Source organism: Ambystoma mexicanum, chromosome 7p (genome assembly GCF_040938575.1).
Source record: "Ambystoma mexicanum isolate Mex_15411 chromosome 7p, UKY_AmexF1_1, whole genome shotgun sequence".
NCBI lineage: Eukaryota > Metazoa > Chordata > Amphibia > Caudata > Ambystomatidae > Ambystoma > Ambystoma mexicanum.
Window position 1 is genome coordinate 840,136,593 of NC_090939.1, and position 12,069 is coordinate 840,148,661.

At 50.6% G+C, this 12,069-nt stretch overlaps 1 protein-coding gene across 1 annotated transcript in view; it reads left to right on the forward strand.

The window, feature by feature from the left end:
- The window catches only part of TMTC4 (transmembrane O-mannosyltransferase targeting cadherins 4), a 1,375,572-nt gene that overhangs the window by 1,200,084 nt on the left and 163,419 nt on the right, over positions 1 to 12,069 (forward strand). The gene's annotated exons all lie outside the window — the stretch shown is intronic.

A 12,069-nucleotide genomic window follows, 5' to 3' on the forward strand; every position in this document is an offset into this window, starting at 1 on the left:
AGGTACTTCTTGCAAAACAAAAGTTGACAAAGAGGATACATCTGAAAAGACAATTTGGATGCTTTGGCCACCTATATCGAGCTTTACAGACACCAAACAACCACAGACATGCATGTTATTGTTCAAGATATAAATTAATGAATCATAAACCGGATTAAATGTGCATAATTAAATACTTCTTAATACTTTTAATAGCTTTGAAATTCGAGTTTAATAGCATTCCATTGTTCATGTACAAACACTGCTGCAAATCATTTATGCCAGGAAGTCAACTGTTCAACAAGATCCGCTTTAGGTGGGCAGGGCATGTTTGCTATGTTTTGTGGCAATGTTTGTGTCCTAGGAACAAAATCAGGATCAATTCCATGAGTATGCATGTCCAACACAGTCAAAAGTGAGATCTTTCCCAAAATCGAATTCCATTTCCTGGTATATTGGCTTGGCCACCTATTTTTTGCTTTGTTTTGCAAAGGTAATTGTGTAACGAAGCATCCCAAAGTTTCCTGCAGTTCTCGATAGTTCTCTCCCGAGGTTCTCGTTATGCGCTAATACCACTAGTAATGTCCGAGCTTGCATACCATCTATGCCGAAATACAACCTCTTGGGTCTGTATTTTAGGCACATATTGTGCAACACCTCCAAATCTCCAGTGTGACAGAATTCCGTGAGTCCCTTTAGGTCTCTTGAAAGAGTTTTGTCAAACACAATCTTCTCAAGAGCTTTGTGTGGAGGCGAAGGTGGAACCAACCACTTCTTCTTGCGTTCCTGCTCCTCCGATAAAGGTCCATGTGCACATTGGTGAAAATGTTGGTTTTCTGTCCATGAGTGAATGTTGGAACAGTGCTGCATTAATGAGTGCCATTTTTCAAGTAGAATTTCCACAGACCCATCCCAAGTTTTGGTGCTCCACCAAAGATGGTTGCAGAAAGACTGAGACCACTGTAAAATATTTTCCAAACCATTCTTTTTACCAGCAGCTATAATTTTTTTATTGACTGATTTGGCAACGTCCCATACATCAAATTGATGACGAATGTTTGGAAACAGCTCTTGCATGGCCTTGGCTATTGAAACATGTCTGTCAGTGGCTATGAGGTCTATTTGCATTCCCCTCGATTGAAGATGATCCAGGGATTTTATGAAACCATATTTCTCCATGGCCACAGAGGATTTACATTGGGACACCTGCACGATCTCTGAACTCACAATTTCTTTTGTTTCCATGTCTTGAAAGTGGTATGTGCAGTACTTTGCGGGGCTGTCACACTGTCCATCGCCAGCTAGCCTGAACCGGTTGCCTGAGAATGTGCTTTCAATTGACATTTGTTAAATTTTCCAGGCTTGACTAATAGCGGGGAATAAGAATTCTTTGATATTTGTACTACTGCGTTTTAGCAAGGAACTGAACTCCCACAAATTGACATAAACTGGACAATTTACTAAAAGTCGAGCCACTAAAAAGTAAAGCTGCTGAAGACAGTAGATTTCCAGCTGGCACTTTGCCCAGCATCGGTTGAGCGGACCATGAAAATGTATCATGGAGATGGACACAGCTGGCTACGATTTTCAGATTAGTGACTTGTAATACACGAGACACGTGCACCAAAGGCTGCCCGCATATTCCCCCCTCAATGGATGGACACATTTCAGCATCGGTATAATCTCTACCAGGCAGCTGTCGAATACAATGTATTTCTGCTCCTTTATTAGCCAATCGTCCTGCATGATTGTGGTTTTTGACTCAACTGTGTTGGACAAATCAGCCAAACTAGACAAACTGTTGTCTAGATCTTTGGCAAGTTCCTCTGTCATTTGCGTAGAAGCTTCAGTCTCTGTTAGTTCAGCTTGTGTTATTTGCACACGAATTGGAGAAACCATCAATGTCGATTGTTTATTGGGTGGACCTTTTTTTGCGGGTGTAGATTCTGTCAAGTGGTCTGTGAGGAATTCCAAAGCATCTTCATTATATTCAGTTTCATTTGTAGAGTTCTCACATTGTAGCAATGGTCCAAGAACACTATGCTGGCTTCGCCGGTCACATTGCATTCAGTTTCAGGCCATTGGGCATAAGCATCTCGAGTCTGCTTATTGAGTGGACCACGCTGCGCCTCAAATAGTAGTTGCTCCATGGTGAAATCTGTTTAGCAAGTGACCTCTTTGGTTTCATTTGTTGTCTGTGTTTTTATACTTCTTTTCCTTCTGGGCCTGTAGGAGATGGATTGTAAAAACATGTTCAATGTATAGCACACATACAGTTGATGTCACTTCAAATAAAAACACATGTTATGAAGAAAACACAAGCCCAAAACACTTCTAGAAAATGAAATTGTTTGCTAGTTACCCTTGTTTTCTTGATTTTCTGTGAAACCATGGTCTTCTCTGTAACGACCGCACCAGCAAGCAGATCAACCACCTCTGATCCATGTGCCACCTCTTCTAATTCCACACCATGTGCACGTTCCTTGAATACAATATTGTTTTGCGTTGAGAGTCGTGAAGATATAGGAGACCTCCGTCCCCAAGTGCCGCACAGGGAGAATCACTAATTCACTCCCTGTGCAACCTTTGAGGCCACAGGTGGAGAAGATCCGGAGCCGGAACCGAAGTACTAGGAACCCCAAGGCAGCTGTGAAAAAAGGCAATGATTATATACCAAGCAGACAGGATACTACATGTATTAGTCAGAAGGCAATCAGAGTCTTACCGGGGATTTGATGAAAGGGATGGTGAACCTGAACGGGAGGATGGTTCCGGGACTCACGTAGGCAAAGGACCCACCCTAAGGGATAGGTCCGGATGGTCTTCGCCAGTCTCCACCTGGAGAGTGTCTGTATTGTAGAAGGGCCCCAGGTAATCAGATGACAGCCACCAACTGGGAAGTGACCAACCATGCAGAGGTGCAATCAGGGAAGCCCAAGAGAGGTCCGTTGAGCAGAAAAAAGGTCTGAAGCCAGGAAGAGCCGTCCGAACCAATGGAAGAACAAAAAGCACGATCCAGAGGAAGTCCGTAGTTCAGTCCGGGGTCAGGAGCCGTAATGAGCAGAAGAGCCGACGTAGCAATAGCCGAGCGCGATCCACAAGAAGTCCAGAAAACAAAAGCTAGGTCCAAGGAAGCCAGGTAAGCAAGCCAAACAGAGTCTCCAAGTAAACCAGCTGTGAAGCGTGGTGTACAGGCACTGCACCGTTTAAATACCATCTTCTTCCTTGTCACATGACACTAAACAGAGTCACGTGACCGCGAACCAGGGGCACATGACCGTGTAATCGAGTCACGTGATCGGGCCACAACGATACGAGCGAGTGTGTTACTGCTCGAGCGGTGGCCTAATCTCCATGGCAACTGCCAATGGAGAAACGGCCGCAACCGCGACTGTAAGGTGTATGGCGTTTGTTTTGCCAGCGCGCGAGCCAAACTGGGTTGCCTGCGTGAGCCCCGGGAGACAGGTGAGTGGGAGAGACGGGTTACAAGACTGGGTGACGGGACATGGCCGGAGGAACGACCCGAAGGCATGACAGAGCCCCCCCCCCAAAGGCCCACGACCCCGTGGGCAGGATGGATGCTCCCGATGAAACCGAGCAACCAACCGGGGGGCATGGACATCCGAGGCAGAGACCCAGGTACGCTCCTCCGGACCAAAACCCAACCAATCGACCAGGTACTGCAGGCGACCCCGAAGGAAACGGGACCCCAGAATGTCCGAGACCTCGAAAACATCAGGCGCATCCAGGGAAACAGGGGCAGGAGAGGGGCGAAGACGTGTCGAGGACGGGCAGGGCTTGAGGAGGGAGGTATGGAACACAGGATGTACCCGCCAAGAGGAAGGGAGAACTAGGCGATAGGCCGCCGGATTGATGACTCGGGAAACAACATAAGGACCCACAAAATGGGGCAACAGTTTGCGACAGCCCTTCAAGTGGAGATGTCGGGAGGACAACCAAACCCGGGAACCAACGGGATACAAAGGGGCCATGGTACGCCTAGCGTCTGTGGAGGCCTTCATGGATGCCTGTGCCTCCTGCAGATGAACGAGGACCTGGGCATGGAGGGCTGACATATCCCGAACGCAGGCTGCTGCGGCAGGGTTCTCGGTGGGTGAAATGTCGGGGACAGGGAGGACTCGGGGATGTTGGCCATACATGGCGTAGAACGGAGAGAAACCAGTGGAAGAGTGTGTAGCGTTGTTGTAGACGAATTCAGCATAACGTATGTTCTGCAACCAGGTCGATTGTTGTTGCAGCATCAAACAACGCAGATATTGTTCCATGGACTGATTTGTTCTCTCGGTCTGGCCATCGGTTTCTGGGTGGTATGCGGAGGAGAACATTGCATCGATACCTAGCAGAGCGGTCAAGGCACGGCAGAAACGGGATGTGAACTGAGAGCCTCGATCGGACACAAGGACAGAGGGAAGGCCGTATAGACAGAAAATGGTATCAAAGAAGAGCTTGGCCAAGGTAGGGGCAGACGGGATACCATGACAAGGGATGAAACGGGCCATCTTGGTGAAGACATCGACCACTACCCATACGGTGTCGTAGCCCTGGATCCTGGGTAAATCGGTTACGAAATCCATGCTCAGGGTGTGCCAAGGCTTTGGCGGCACGGGTAAGGGTCGCAGAAGCCCCAATGGACAACCCCTACGATGTTTGCCCTGAGCACAGACTGAGCATGAGTCTACGTAACAGCCCACGTCACGTCTCATGGAAGGCCACCAACACCAGCGTTTCAAGAGGTCCAAGGTACGGGCCTGGCCCGGGTGACCGTTGATCGGGGCGTCATGGGACCACTCCAGGGCTAGGTTTCTGGTGTCAGTGGAAGGGAGAACTAGGCGGTCCTGTACATACGGCAGACCGTTGTGATAAGTGGGATCCCATTCTGACAGCTGATCGGGGTGCTTTTGAACCCAAGAACGAATCTCTTCTAGTAGTGCCAGAGGAGGTGTACATGTGCAGACAACATGCCCCCGGGGTAAGAGCGTGTCAGGAAACACCGGTAACGAAACCCCCCCAGGGGAGCGAGACAAAGCGTTGGCCTTGCTATGCTCTGAACCAGAGCGATGTTTAATGTGGAAGTCAAAAGCAGCGAAGAACAGGTGCCATCTGACCTGTCTACTGTTTACGCATTTCAGGGCTGCCAGGTCTTGCAAGTTCCTGTGGTCTGTGTATACCGTAACCTTATGTTTGGCCCCCAACAGGTGATGACGCCAGGTTCGGAAGGCGTCCATCACCGCCAGTAGCTCTTTTTCGGTTACGGTATAGTGGGTTTCTGCGGGGCGACAATTTACTAAAAGTCGAGCCACTAAAAAGTAAAGCTGCTGAAGACAGTAGATTTCCAGCTGGCACTTTGCCCAGCATCGGTTGAGCGGACCATGAAAATGTATCATGGAGATGGACACAGCTGGCTACGATTTTCAGATTAGTGACTTGTAATACACGAGACACGTGCACCAAAGGCTGCCCGCATATTCCCCCCTCAATGGATGGACACATTTCAGCATCGGTATAATCTCTACCAGGCAGCTGTCGAATACAATGTATTTCTGCTCCTTTATTAGCCAATCGTCCTGCATGATTGTGGTTTTTGACTCAACTGTGTTGGACAAATCAGCCAAACTAGACAAACTGTTGTCTAGATCTTTGGCAAGTTCCTCTGTCATTTGCGTAGAAGCTTCAGTCTCTGTTAGTTCAGCTTGTGTTATTTGCACACGAATTGGAGAAACCATCAATGTCGATTGTTTATTGGGTGGACCTTTTTTTGCGGGTGTAGATTCTGTCAAGTGGTCTGTGAGGAATTCCAAAGCATCTTCATTATATTCAGTTTCATTTGTAGAGTTCTCACATTGTAGCAATGGTCCAAGAACACTATGCTGGCTTCGCCGGTCACATTGCATTCAGTTTCAGGCCATTGGGCATAAGCATCTCGAGTCTGCTTATTGAGTGGACCACGCTGCGCCTCAAATAGTAGTTGCTCCATGGTGAAATCTGTTTAGCAAGTGACCTCTTTGGTTTCATTTGTTGTCTGTGTTTTTATACTTCTTTTCCTTCTGGGCCTGTAGGAGATGGATTGTAAAAACATGTTCAATGTATAGCACACATACAGTTGATGTCACTTCAAATAAAAACACATGTTATGAAGAAAACACAAGCCCAAAACACTTCTAGAAAATGAAATTGTTTGCTAGTTACCCTTGTTTTCTTGATTTTCTGTGAAACCATGGTCTTCTCTGTAACGACCGCACCAGCAAGCAGATCAACCACCTCTGATCCATGTGCCACCTCTTCTAATTCCACACCATGTGCACGTTCCTTGAATACAATATTGTTTTGCGTTGAGAGTCGTGAAGATATAGGAGACCTCCGTCCCCAAGTGCCGCACAGGGAGAATCACTAATTCACTCCCTGTGCAACCTTTGAGGCCACAGGTGGAGAAGATCCGGAGCCGGAACCGAAGTACTAGGAACCCCAAGGCAGCTGTGAAAAAAGGCAATGATTATATACCAAGCAGACAGGATACTACATGTATTAGTCAGAAGGCAATCAGAGTCTTACCGGGGATTTGATGAAAGGGATGGTGAACCTGAACGGGAGGATGGTTCCGGGACTCACGTAGGCAAAGGACCCACCCTAAGGGATAGGTCCGGATGGTCTTCGCCAGTCTCCACCTGGAGAGTGTCTGTATTGTAGAAGGGCCCCAGGTAATCAGATGACAGCCACCAACTGGGAAGTGACCAACCATGCAGAGGTGCAATCAGGGAAGCCCAAGAGAGGTCCGTTGAGCAGAAAAAAGGTCTGAAGCCAGGAAGAGCCGTCCGAACCAATGGAAGAACAAAAAGCACGATCCAGAGGAAGTCCGTAGTTCAGTCCGGGGTCAGGAGCCGTAATGAGCAGAAGAGCCGACGTAGCAATAGCCGAGCGCGATCCACAAGAAGTCCAGAAAACAAAAGCTAGGTCCAAGGAAGCCAGGTAAGCAAGCCAAACAGAGTCTCCAAGTAAACCAGCTGTGAAGCGTGGTGTACAGGCACTGCACCGTTTAAATACCATCTTCTTCCTTGTCACATGACACTAAACAGAGTCACGTGACCGCGAACCAGGGGCACATGACCGTGTAATCGAGTCACGTGATCGGGCCACAACGATACGAGCGAGTGTGTTACTGCTCGAGCGGTGGCCTAATCTCCATGGCAACTGCCAATGGAGAAACGGCCGCAACCGCGACTGTAAGGTGTATGGCGTTTGTTTTGCCAGCGCGCGAGCCAAACTGGGTTGCCTGCGTGAGCCCCGGGAGACAGGTGAGTGGGAGAGACGGGTTACAAGACTGGGTGACGGGACATGGCCGGAGGAACGACCCGAAGGCATGACAGAGCCCCCCCCCCAAAGGCCCACGACCCCGTGGGCAGGATGGATGCTCCCGATGAAACCGAGCAACCAACCGGGGGGCATGGACATCCGAGGCAGAGACCCAGGTACGCTCCTCCGGACCAAAACCCAACCAATCGACCAGGTACTGCAGGCGACCCCGAAGGAAACGGGACCCCAGAATGTCCGAGACCTCGAAAACATCAGGCGCATCCAGGGAAACAGGGGCAGGAGAGGGGCGAAGACGTGTCGAGGACGGGCAGGGCTTGAGGAGGGAGGTATGGAACACAGGATGTACCCGCCAAGAGGAAGGGAGAACTAGGCGATAGGCCGCCGGATTGATGACTCGGGAAACAACATAAGGACCCACAAAATGGGGCAACAGTTTGCGACAGCCCTTCAAGTGGAGATGTCGGGAGGACAACCAAACCCGGGAACCAACGGGATACAAAGGGGCCATGGTACGCCTAGCGTCTGTGGAGGCCTTCATGGATGCCTGTGCCTCCTGCAGATGAACGAGGACCTGGGCATGGAGGGCTGACATATCCCGAACGCAGGCTGCTGCGGCAGGGTTCTCGGTGGGTGAAATGTCGGGGACAGGGAGGACTCGGGGATGTTGGCCATACATGGCGTAGAACGGAGAGAAACCAGTGGAAGAGTGTGTAGCGTTGTTGTAGACGAATTCAGCATAACGTATGTTCTGCAACCAGGTCGATTGTTGTTGCAGCATCAAACAACGCAGATATTGTTCCATGGACTGATTTGTTCTCTCGGTCTGGCCATCGGTTTCTGGGTGGTATGCGGAGGAGAACATTGCATCGATACCTAGCAGAGCGGTCAAGGCACGGCAGAAACGGGATGTGAACTGAGAGCCTCGATCGGACACAAGGACAGAGGGAAGGCCGTATAGACAGAAAATGGTATCAAAGAAGAGCTTGGCCAAGGTAGGGGCAGACGGGATACCATGACAAGGGATGAAACGGGCCATCTTGGTGAAGACATCGACCACTACCCATACGGTGTCGTAGCCCTGGATCCTGGGTAAATCGGTTACGAAATCCATGCTCAGGGTGTGCCAAGGCTTTGGCGGCACGGGTAAGGGTCGCAGAAGCCCCAATGGACAACCCCTACGATGTTTGCCCTGAGCACAGACTGAGCATGAGTCTACGTAACAGCCCACGTCACGTCTCATGGAAGGCCACCAACACCAGCGTTTCAAGAGGTCCAAGGTACGGGCCTGGCCCGGGTGACCGTTGATCGGGGCGTCATGGGACCACTCCAGGGCTAGGTTTCTGGTGTCAGTGGAAGGGAGAACTAGGCGGTCCTGTACATACGGCAGACCGTTGTGATAAGTGGGATCCCATTCTGACAGCTGATCGGGGTGCTTTTGAACCCAAGAACGAATCTCTTCTAGTAGTGCCAGAGGAGGTGTACATGTGCAGACAACATGCCCCCGGGGTAAGAGCGTGTCAGGAAACACCGGTAACGAAACCCCCCCAGGGGAGCGAGACAAAGCGTTGGCCTTGCTATGCTCTGAACCAGAGCGATGTTTAATCTGGAAGTCAAAAGCAGCGAAGAACAGGTGCCATCTGACCTGTCTACTGTTTACGCATTTCAGGGCTGCCAGGTCTTGCAAGTTCCTGTGGTCTGTGTATACCGTAACCTTATGTTTGGCCCCCAACAGGTGATGACGCCAGGTTCGGAAGGCGTCCATCACCGCCAGTAGCTCTTTTTCGGTTACGGTATAGTGGGTTTCTGCGGGGCTGAACTTGCGTGAATGGAAGGCTACAGGATGAAGCCGCCCTGTAGCGGGACAGGCTTGTGACAGGATTGCCCCCAATGCAAAAGAAGAGGCGTCAGCCTCAACGACGCAAGGCTGGTCAGGGTCGGGGTGCTGGAGCACAGGGGCAGTGGTAAAGGCGTTCTTCAACGCCTCGAAGGCCTGCTGGTGTATCTCCTGCCACTTGAATGGAACAAGAGGACTAGTAAGGGATGTGAGAGGGGACACGAGAGAAGAGAACCCAGAGATAAAGCGCCGATAAAAATTAGCGAAACCCAATAAGGATTGCAAGGTCTTTAGGGTCTTTGGTGTTGGCCATTCGAGGATCGCCCATACTTTGGTGTGATTTATGGCCAGACCACCAGGTGTGATGTTAAACCCTAGGAATTCCACGTTAGTCACATGGAACAAACATTTTTCGGGTTTAACAAACGAGTGTTTTTGCAGCCGGGACAACACTTCTCGTACATGTTGTATGTGTTCTTTCAGAGTGTGAGAGAAGACGAGTATATCATCAAGATACACCACCACAAACGTGTCCAATACATCCGAGAAGATGTCGTTCATGAAATGCTGAAAAGTGGCCGGGGCGTTGCATAGGCCGAAGGGCATGACCGTATACTCATAAAGGCCATACCGCGTACAGAAGGCGGTCTTCCATTCGTCTCCCTTTCGGATGCGGACGAGGTTATAGGCCCCCCGCAAATCCAACTTGGTATATATGGAGGCATGGGTTAACCGGTCCAAAAGAGGAGAGATGAGTGGAATCGGGTAGCGGTTCTTAACCGTGACGGCATTGAGCCGACGATAATCCACACAAGGACGAAGGTCGCCCTCTTTTTTAGGCACGAAGAATATGGGGCTAGCTGCAGATGACTTAGACGGTCGTATGTGACCCAGACGCAGCGCTTTATCGATGTACTCCTTAAGAGTCAGGTCCTCCGATAGGGACAAAGAATAGATGCGGCCTGAGGGTACCAAGGCCCCGGGAACCAAGTCAATCGGACAGTCATAGGGGCGGTGAGGAGGGAGTACTTCAGAGGAGCCCTGATCGAATAGCGTTCTGTAATCCTGATAAACCACAGGGATGTGAGTGGTGACTAAACCCACTATATGCGAGGCAGGGGGAATGTCGTCGCCCAGTATCGAGAGTTGGGCAACAGCACCAAGAGCTAATGCTGGGGTGTCTGCCTCTCTGTCCACGGGGAGGCAGATGTTTTGACAAAGCTCGGATTCGAAATGTATCTGTCCCGTTCCCCAATCGATATGCGGGTTGTGTTCCCGTAACCAAGGCATTCCTATTATGACGCCGAACTGAGGCATGGATATCAAATCAAAGTGGAGGGTTTCCTTATGGACTGATTGGATGGTCAGGACGAGGGGGGTGGTCTGTTGCTTAATGGGACCAGAAGCAAGTTCTGTCCCGTCGACTGCTTGAACCGGTTCGGGTCGGGGTTTGTTGATCAGAGGTAGGTTCAGTGTCTGGGCTAGAGTGATATCAATATAGTTCCCGGAGGCCCCGGAATCAATAATGATCTGCACGGGTGGATGATACCAGGGGCAGGCTGTATGGTGGCTTCTACTTGAATAGGCCTGATTCGACCAAACAATGGAGTGAGATTCGGGGAAGGGCATGGAGAACTCGATCCTACCCCCGTATCTAGGATCGAGCGGGATGAAAACCCTGTTTCTTGGGTCTGGGTCTCCGGGGACACTCCTTCACAAAATGCCCCCCCAAGCCGCAGTAAAAGCAGGCGTTCTCAGCCCTTCTGCGCTCCCTCTCTCTCGAGGTGATGGGACTCCTAACACCCCCTATTTGCATAGGCTCACCGGTGGACTCCGAGGAAGACGACGAGACGGCAGAGCTGGCAGTCTGGGAAAACCCGGCCTCAGCCCTGCGTTCAGAGCGCCGTGCGTCCACTTGGAGAGCCAAGTCCACCAGGGCCGGGAACTGAACTGGTAGAGACGGTACCATAGCCAAGGCGTCTTTCATAGGGCTGCTTAGCCCTCTATAGAACACAACCGATCTTTTGCTTTCGGGCCATGAGGTCTCTGCTGCCAGTTGGTTAAATCGTGTAATGTACTCAATGAGGGAGCCCTTACCCTGGGACAGGTCCAGCAGTTCTAGATCATGGGATTGTGCTTTATACCTGGTGTCGAATACTCGGGACATCTCTGATACTAACTGGTCGAAATCATAGAGGGCAGGATGATCGGTTTCTAACAGCGGGTTTGCCCAAGCAGCAGCCGTGCCGGCTAGGTGAGATAGAGTGAATGCCGCCTTGGTGGTAGGATCAGGAAAAGCAAGGGGTCGACACAAAAAGTGCAACTTACACTGGTTAAGGAAAGTCCTAAACTTCCTCGGGTCCCCATGGAACTTTTCTGGGGCAGCCAAAGGAAAGGGAGAGGGCAGGACCACCGGAACGGGAGCCGAGGGAGTCGGGATTGGGTGTGCAAGGGATACCGGTGCTGGAGTGGCGTCTCCGAGCTCCGGGTCCGCGGGTAAGGGATGTTGGGCGCTCTGTAACAGGTCAAGACGCTGATGGACTGCTGTATTAGCAGCCACCATGTCGGCCCGTAGTACCGTGATTGCTTGGATGACAGCGGCCAGGGGGCCTTCAGCGGCACCCTCCATATCTTACACGTCAGGCTTCACAGTCTGTTTTGCGTTGAGAGTCGTGAAGATATAGGAGACCTCCGTCCCCAAGTGCCGCACAGGGAGAATCACTAATTCACTCCCTGTGCAACCTTTGAGGCCACAGGTGGAGAAGATCCGGAGCCGGAACCGAAGTACTAGGAACCCCAAGGCAGCTGTGAAAAAAGGCAATGATTATATACCAAGCAGACAGGATACTACATGTATTAGTCAGAAGGCAATCAGAGTCTTACCGGGGATTTGATGAAAGGGATGGTGAACCTGAACGGGAGGATGG